This window comes from Protopterus annectens, chromosome 2.part0 (assembly GCF_019279795.1).
Source record: "Protopterus annectens isolate FY-2018-M chromosome 2.part0, PAN1.0, whole genome shotgun sequence".
NCBI lineage: Eukaryota > Metazoa > Chordata > Ceratodontiformes > Protopteridae > Protopterus > Protopterus annectens.
In genome coordinates, this window is record NC_056728.1 from 477,962,701 (window position 1) to 477,970,890 (window position 8,190).

The 8,190-nt window shown below is 41.8% G+C and overlaps 1 protein-coding gene across 2 annotated transcripts in view; it reads right to left on the reverse strand.

Annotated features, from left to right (window-relative positions):
- Positions 1-8,190, reverse strand: part of LOC122793129 (FGF1 intracellular binding protein) — a 544,410-nt gene that overhangs the window by 212,709 nt on the left and 323,511 nt on the right. The gene's annotated exons all lie outside the window — the stretch shown is intronic.

An 8,190-nucleotide genomic window follows, 5' to 3' on the forward strand; every position in this document is an offset into this window, starting at 1 on the left:
TGAGGGAGTCCATGAGGGAGTCTAAGTGCCTCCTCTTGCATGTCCGAGGCACTTCCGTTGTGGGATGTTCAGGGGAGGTATCAGAAGAGGTGGAGGCCACCTCAGGTGGAATATCCCAGATACTTCTTGAGACGGGCTGAACCTGGACAGGAATAGAAGGCCCAGTCCACAAATCCAATGAGGAGCGATGGGGCAGAACAGTAGCCAAAGAGATTGGGTCTCTGTCTGCAGAGAAAGCCTTTTCTATAACTTGGAAAGTCGAGGGACCCAGAGAACCCCTACCCAACTCCATAAGGGGGCCGAAGCCCTCAAGGAAGAAATGAGAAGTGCCTCGGACCCACGGCTCCCAGACAGAATCAGACCCATGTTGTTGACAGCCAAAGCACCAAGGGGATGAGACGGCTCCAATAAAATTGGAGCTGAACCCCTACCCTCAGATCAGACCGCGACATCTCGGATCTGTGACCCACTCTGATCCGAAGATCTCAGAAGAGAGGTGGTCAAGGCAACTGTGGGAGTAGAGGAAGCAAAGGTCCTCGGATTTGACACAGAGTCTTTCAGTTGGCTAAGGTCCTTGGGCTCTGATACCACAGCCATATCAGAGCAGGAGAATCTACATTGGTTGGAACACTCACGGAACCACGAGGGAACAAAGCCGACAACACCCCATCTGAATCTGAGCCCTGATGATCTTCCTTACCATCCTGTCCACATCATATTCAGAAGTGCTTCTGGAGGATCTAGATGAAGCTACTGACGAAGGGTGGGGATGCCATGGAGTCTGTAAAATCTTAGTGGGTATAGTGGGAGACACTTCTCAAATGAACGACCCCGTTGACCGACTCCTAGCTGTTGGACCTGAGGTCCTAGGGTCCAACGTTAAGAAGAGAATAGGTAAGACAGAGTCTTCTGATACAACCTCCTTGGATCTGAAGGATGACTAGGATCTGGAGGGGGTCACATAGCCTTGGATCATGAAGAAGTCAGATCCAAAAAGGACTGAGGATCTAACACAGTAGATAAATTCATTGAATTAGATGCAGACAGATCTGAGAGGGCTTTTGAATCTGCTGGTGCTGAGCCTGGTCTTGCAGCTGTAGAAATTGGATCAGAGGTTTTTAAAAGTTTTGCAGGAGGTTCAGACGAAGACCTAGTGTGTTTATGAGGGTGCTTATTTGACCCTGTAGCAGAACCTGGTATAGTCTGTTTGGGGGGGGGGGTTCAGCCACTAGAGAAGAATGAGTGAACAGAGTCAGAATCTCTTTCAAGATTAGTTTGTTGTGCCCATCAGGAATCGCTTTGGGGTTGAACCATTCAGAAATGGCAAACTTGGATTCTAAGTGTGCTGCTGCTAAACAGTAAACACATTTCATGACAATCACAGTGCGGCTTTTTTTTTTAAGACGCAACTAACTAAATATCACTAAGCTAACAGTCTACTAACACCAAAAAAATGGTAAAAACAACAATAATCACTATAAATATATATATATATATATATGTCTATATACACACACACACACATATATACATTATATATATATATATATATATATATATATATTATACACACACACATATATAGTTGAAAGGAATGGGACCCAAGATTGCCCTAATACCTGTGAAAAACTTAGTGGGCAGAAGAAAGAGATAGAAAAACACTATTTAGATGAAAATGGTACTTATCTGAGAAAGGAATTTTGAAATTTCTCACTAACTGCAGGAGAGCTGGAGAACATGTCTGATGTGAATGGCGGTAAACGAGATCTGAGGAAGCTGTGCATTGGTACAGAGGATTGTGGGTACAGGGAGGACCTCATGCCTGGAAGCTGAAGTCTGTAGAAGGGGGACGAGTTGGATCAGAGGATCAGATCTGTAACCCATACATGAATTAGAATGAGAAGGACATCAGATCCATGGTTTCCCCTGTGGCAGACACACTGATCTCAAGCTCCACTACTGGAAGGACTGGAACTGTGTCTGAGTCGGCGAGGCCACAAACACATATGCTTCACCAAAGATGCCAAAAGCTGAGAGAGAAATGTCCTAGTGTATATGGCCTACTGCCAGATCAGTTTTGGCTCTCTGGTCAAAAGCACAAGCATGTACCTCCCTGTTTGTTCACATACCACATCCTCTACAACACAGCTACGCCATCTCAACTTAACTTTTATTACAATGCATTATTGAAATAACTTTCCAAAACAGATGAAATTTAAACAAGAAGCATACATAAAAAACATCTCACACAGCTAATTCTATTTTTACAAACTTAACATCTTACTTAGTAAAACCAAGTTAAAACCATCTGGTGATACGGTTCTATATTAGATCTTCGAATGCTTAGGTTGTCGAACGCTGAAATGTTGACACCTAAACGTCGAAATCTAATAAACGCGACAGGCCAATTGCACAAATTTTTTCCCAGGGAAAATTCTCATACCTTAATTGGAAATTGTGACTTAACAAGGTTATGTATTTACCAGCCATGGGATCTGTATCTATTCTTTCAACCAACAGGCTATAGGTGAAATGTCTGCTTTGGCAAAGAGACTTTACCTAGACCTAAAACTCCTGTCCCCAAGTCCTATAATGCTTTGCATTCCTTGGCTGTCTCCAGATCTATAATGCTGCCAAAATGTAGGCAAAGCTACAGGGAAATTAACCAAGTCTGAAAAACAAACAACAAAGGTAGAGTCTTAGGAATAAAATCACACAGGTGGGTATACTGAAAAGGATGGACACAGCTGATCCATACCTACCCATTTCAGTAAGTACATAACTTTAGTAAACTGAGGTGATTTTATCCATCCTTTTTAACAGGACAGTTTCCCCATGTTGACCTCCTGTGTGGAATAATGAAAGAATCTTACTGAAGATAGCAGCCCAAATGGAAGACCAAGACCTGAACATCACTTCCAGCTTATAGTGCATTATGAAAATATGCAAAGAAGCCCATGTTACAGCTGCACAAATCTCATCCAGGGACAAAGGCTACTGCACTGGTCAAAGGCACAACTGGGTTAGTTAGCACAGGTTTGGTATGCTTTTCATAATAAACTTAAAAAAAAAATCATCAGCCACTAAAATTAAGTTTCTTCAGACACTTTGGAAAAGCGCTTCTTAGGGGATGAGAAAGAAAACAGTGAATTTTCTGAAAGCTTTGAGTTAAAATAAATATACAACTACCTACGACTACCCTCTCCACAGAAATATTCTGGAAAAAATGCAGGCAAACTGACACACTTACTAAGATTAGCTTTAGTAACAACTTTGGGCAGAAAAGAAGGATTAGTCATCTCCGACACAGTGAGACACAATTAGAGAATAAGCCAGTGGTGAACTATCTAGCAATCTTACTCATTTATTTCAGCTGAGGTGCTTGGAAATGCCCATAAGGATACAAAATGCGTGACTAGATTTAGACGTTTTCACATCTTTGGGTGGACATGCCATTAGAAATATTTTTATACACCTATAAAGTTAAGTCTTACGTTCCTGAAGTGCAGTCTACATGCTGGAGCAAGGTAGAAGGATGCATATCTTTTCTGATTTTTCCTATACTGGACAGCTTCAGGAGCTTATTCCAGGATCTGTTTGGGGAACCATGTCTGAACAAAGTATGGAATGACCCCTTTTGAGCAGCTATTGCGCATTGCACTGCAGGGGAAATGGGCTAGACATGAAAACAAGACATTATTTCTTTACTTAAATTAATATCTAAAAAGCAAATGTGAAGAAATGGAAGTTATCAGATCCATCAAGGTCACACATACTACTCTGTAGGGCAGCTATTAGCAAAACCTGGAGCTAAGTGAAATTCAGACAATACAGTTTTTAGCAAAATAGGTGCCTTGGGCTCAAATATATGGTCTTCAATGGGGGCTAGAATTGATATGCTGACTGATTTTGAAGTCAATAATATTAAGATAAGCACCCTGGAGAATATTAGGGTCCAATCTAACACTCTCTTACTAGGCAACTTCAACTACCCTTCCATTAACTGGGTAAACTACTCATGTACCAATACACTTACCCAAAGTTTCCTGGAGTTCACTAATTCCAGTGCCCTGGACCAGCTCATTCTCACCCCCACTAAAGGTAGCAACATCCTTGACTCGGTCATTACTAACATGGGTGACCGTTGCTCTACACCAATAGTCAGCTTCTCCCTGTTTAGATCCAACCACAAACTAATCACCTTGGAAATCCACCCCCCCCCCCCCCAGCAAAGGTAACCACCATGAAAAACTTCTCCAAAGCTACCTAAAAACAGAGGTGGCTAACTTCAAGGCACCCATGCAAATGGAGAATAGTTGTGTGACCCCAGAATCATACACCAATGCACTGTACGAACACATACACAAATGTATGGATCTCGCCATACCCAAAAGAACCAAGACACTCTCCTCAAAAAAAGAAAGCCAATCTGGTGGTCCCCTGCCATAAACAAACTCTACAACAGGAGGAAATTGAAGTGGAATAAGGTGAAGTCCCAAGACTGGAAAATATCCCTTATCTGCCTCAACAAAAAGTTTAGATCCCTCATCAAATCCTCTAAAGCTAGGTATGAAAACAGAATTGCAGCAGATAGTAAAGACAACCACAAGGCCTTCTATACTTATGTAAAGAATCTCCATGGCAATATCCAGATTTGCTCTGAGCTACTGCAGAATGGTACCTCCTATACCAAGCCAACAGATATTGCCAGTATACTGGCCGAAAGATTCAGTGCCAACTTTACCCCTCTCCCTCCCCAAAGAGCCAATCACAATACCAGTAGATTGCCAAGCACCCAGTATTACTGCTGCACAGGTTAAATCCAAATGTCCAAGGCCAAGAATACAGCTTCTATGAGACCTGACAATATCCCTGGTTGTATTCTACATGAACTACTGAGTGAACTGGCACTTCACCTGTATGCCCTGTTCAATCATAGCCTCACCTCAGGCTTTGTCCCTGCCGAATGGCGCACTGCTACAGTCATCCCTCTCCACAAAGTAGGAGCGACTACATGCCCTGGGAACTACTGCCCCATTAGCCTAACGAGTCTGATATGCAAAACTATGGAACACATCATCATGGACTTAATCAACAGGGATATAGGGAATCTCCAAACTCTGGATCTCACATAGTTTGGTTTTGTGAAGGGTAGATCATGCCTGCTCAACTTGGTCGACTTCTTTGAGTCAGTCACCAGAGCTGTGGATGAAGGCAAGGTGGTTCATATAGCCTACCTTTAATCTGGCCAAGGCTTTTGATACCATTCCCCACTCAGGAATCATAGAAAAAACTCACTAAGCTTGGCATCAACCCCTATATCACTAGGTGGGTTGCAAACTGGCTCAAGAGATAGAACCCACAGTGTGAAGGTAGGTGACTCCAAGTCAGACTGCCGATTAGTCACGAGTGGAGTTCCACAAGGTTCGGTCCTGGGTCCTCTCCTGTTTAGTATCTACTTCTTTGAAGTCCAGGCCAACACAAAGGGGCTCTGGCTGACAAGGTTCGCAGACAATTGCAAGTGCAATTGCAAGTTGGGAACTATTATCAATTCCCCAAGTGATACTGACATCCTACAGAATGGCCTCACTGTGATCAACGACTGGTGTCAGAACCATGGCCTTAAGCTCAATGCCAAAGAATGTGTCGTCATCCCCTTTGGGAAAAACCCGGTTCCCATGAATTACCACAGTGATGGTAGTCCACTGAACACAGAAGGCGTTATAAGAGATCTGGGAACGCAGGTTGGCAGCAACCTCTCTTTTGATCACCACATTGTCACTGTGGTCAGAAAGTCCTTTTATGTGGCACATCTCATTACTAAGGAAGGAAGAAAGAGGTCATTGTCTCCCTCAACTCCTCCCTCATTAGGCCAGTCTTCAAGTACAAAGCCCCATTTGACATGTACCTCACTAGACACCTACAACAACTGGAGAGGCTGCAAAAGTACTTCACAAAGAGGATCCTAGGCCTTAAACACTTGTCCTATATGGACATACTCAAAAAACTCCAACTATTCTCTGTCTCATATCGTCTACTTAGAGGCGATCTCTGCTTGACTTACAATGCCATGTCTGACCCAGCTCTGTTAGAAATACTACATCTAAAGAAATCCCAATCCCTCCGCACCACACGCTCCAGACCTCAACCCCATTACCACAGTTAACAGAACATGCTGGAGGGACAGGTTCATAACCCAGAGACTGCCCATGCTATGGAACAGACTTCCCATACATGTCAAGAAGAGCACCTCACTGACCCTCTACAAGAGAAATTCTGATGAGTGGATGGGAAACAGAAAATTCACCCTGGGGATAACTCCAGTGGCTCTACTCGACAGAAGCACTGGCAACTAAGGTTGGGTGGCACTATGCTACGGTAATCCTATGGCTAGACTTGTAAAGGCCCCAGGGTCATTAGCCTAGTACACACCTATGAACCTATAATGGTGTTAGAAACTATAAAAGGATACCCAGAGCAGGAAAGATACTTAGTAAACTTATCTGATTAGTTGGTTAACTCCACTCTGTTTTCTGTTTAAATTTTTTTTATTTAAATTTTGGCTCTTGTAACTCTAAATGGTTATAGAAGTTGCTAGTTTTTCTTGTGTTCAGTGATATCTGCCTTTTTTTCTTTTAATCATGCTGTTCTCAAGACATCAAAGAGAAGATACATATATAAAATTATCAGCAATACATAACTGTAGTCTTTGGGCACCTAAGACCTTTTATATACCAGTTTGCTAATGTAGTTCTTGCATGTTAGATTATGGAACGTTCTGGAGTGTGTTTTTTTTACCATGTTTGTTATTACTTGACATTAATACACATATACATTTTTAACATAAAATTTATACATATATTTAGATTTCAGGTGCTGCTGTCACACTATATCATGCTTGTTCTGTCAGCACAATTTTTGGGTTATGCTGTGAATACTTGTATTTCCTTTGTAAAAGCAATTATGTTACTACTAACAGGTTCATAGGTAAGTACTAGGGTAGTTTCTTTTGTGGGCTATTTTAAGCCTACCAATTTCCCTTTTTGTGCTCAAAATAACATATCCTATTAATGGTTACAGATTAGCCTTACCAAACCCATGGTCGATAATTATATATTACCCATAATGGGAACAAATGGGTTTATACTGTATATAATTTGAGGGGACCCATGCATGGGATAAAGCATTTAGGAGCTGCCTTTGTTCATTAGTAGTACACGGGAGAGTCCTGGGGTTAATATTCTGTTTCTCATTGATACATAGTTTGAATGTGGACAAGGACGAGCTTTGCTTTATGTGGATGGGGAGTCTGTTCCACAGCAATGGTATCCTCTATGAGATATACATGTCCTTCCAAACCATTCTCTTGATGTTCTAGAAGAGGTTTAGATACCTAGACCAAGTACTTCTGATGCAGTTTGTCTTGCTGATGTGCAGTAAATCCATCAGTAATAGGTTGGAGGATGCCTTGTGAGCCAGACACAGGTCACCTCTTAGCAGTCTGTAGGATACAGAGTATAGTGACAGTGCTCTGAGTCGGTCCATGTAGGAAATGTTGTTTAGGCCTTGCATCCTCTTAATAAGGTATCTCTGTAGGCATTCCAGTTGTTGCATGTGCCTGGACAAATACATACCAAAGGGGGCATTATACTCAATAGCTGGCCTAATAAAGGCAGAGTACAGGGGGGCAATGACATCCCTAGATCTAGACACGATCCCTTTATTTATAAGCTGTGCAATGCAGAAGGTCTTTCTTACAAAAACAGACATGTGTTGGTCAAAAGTTAGATCACTGTTCATACAAGTTCCCAAATCTTGAACAATTGTGTCAACTGCAAAGGTAACTTTAATTTTCGATTAGGTAATGCCTGTGGATGCTGCCAAAAACTCTGGGCAAGTGCTTCATTTGTCAAAAATCTAGTTTTGTGTACTTGTTCCAAGTTAAAAGGGGATGGGGTTCTGAAAATTTATTTTTTTTAATGTTTTCACTGAAGCAAAAGGTTTTGAAAAAATGACATAGGATCAAATAGAGATGAGAAGAAGCAAATGCATAAAAGATCAGCCTGATACACAGCAGTATGTGCATAAAAACAAAAAGTTGCAAATAAACATTCAAAAACAGTCATACATAATTGGTGAGAGTAACATCTTGTTTTTTTCATAATGGCTACTCTGTCCATATTGTCACAG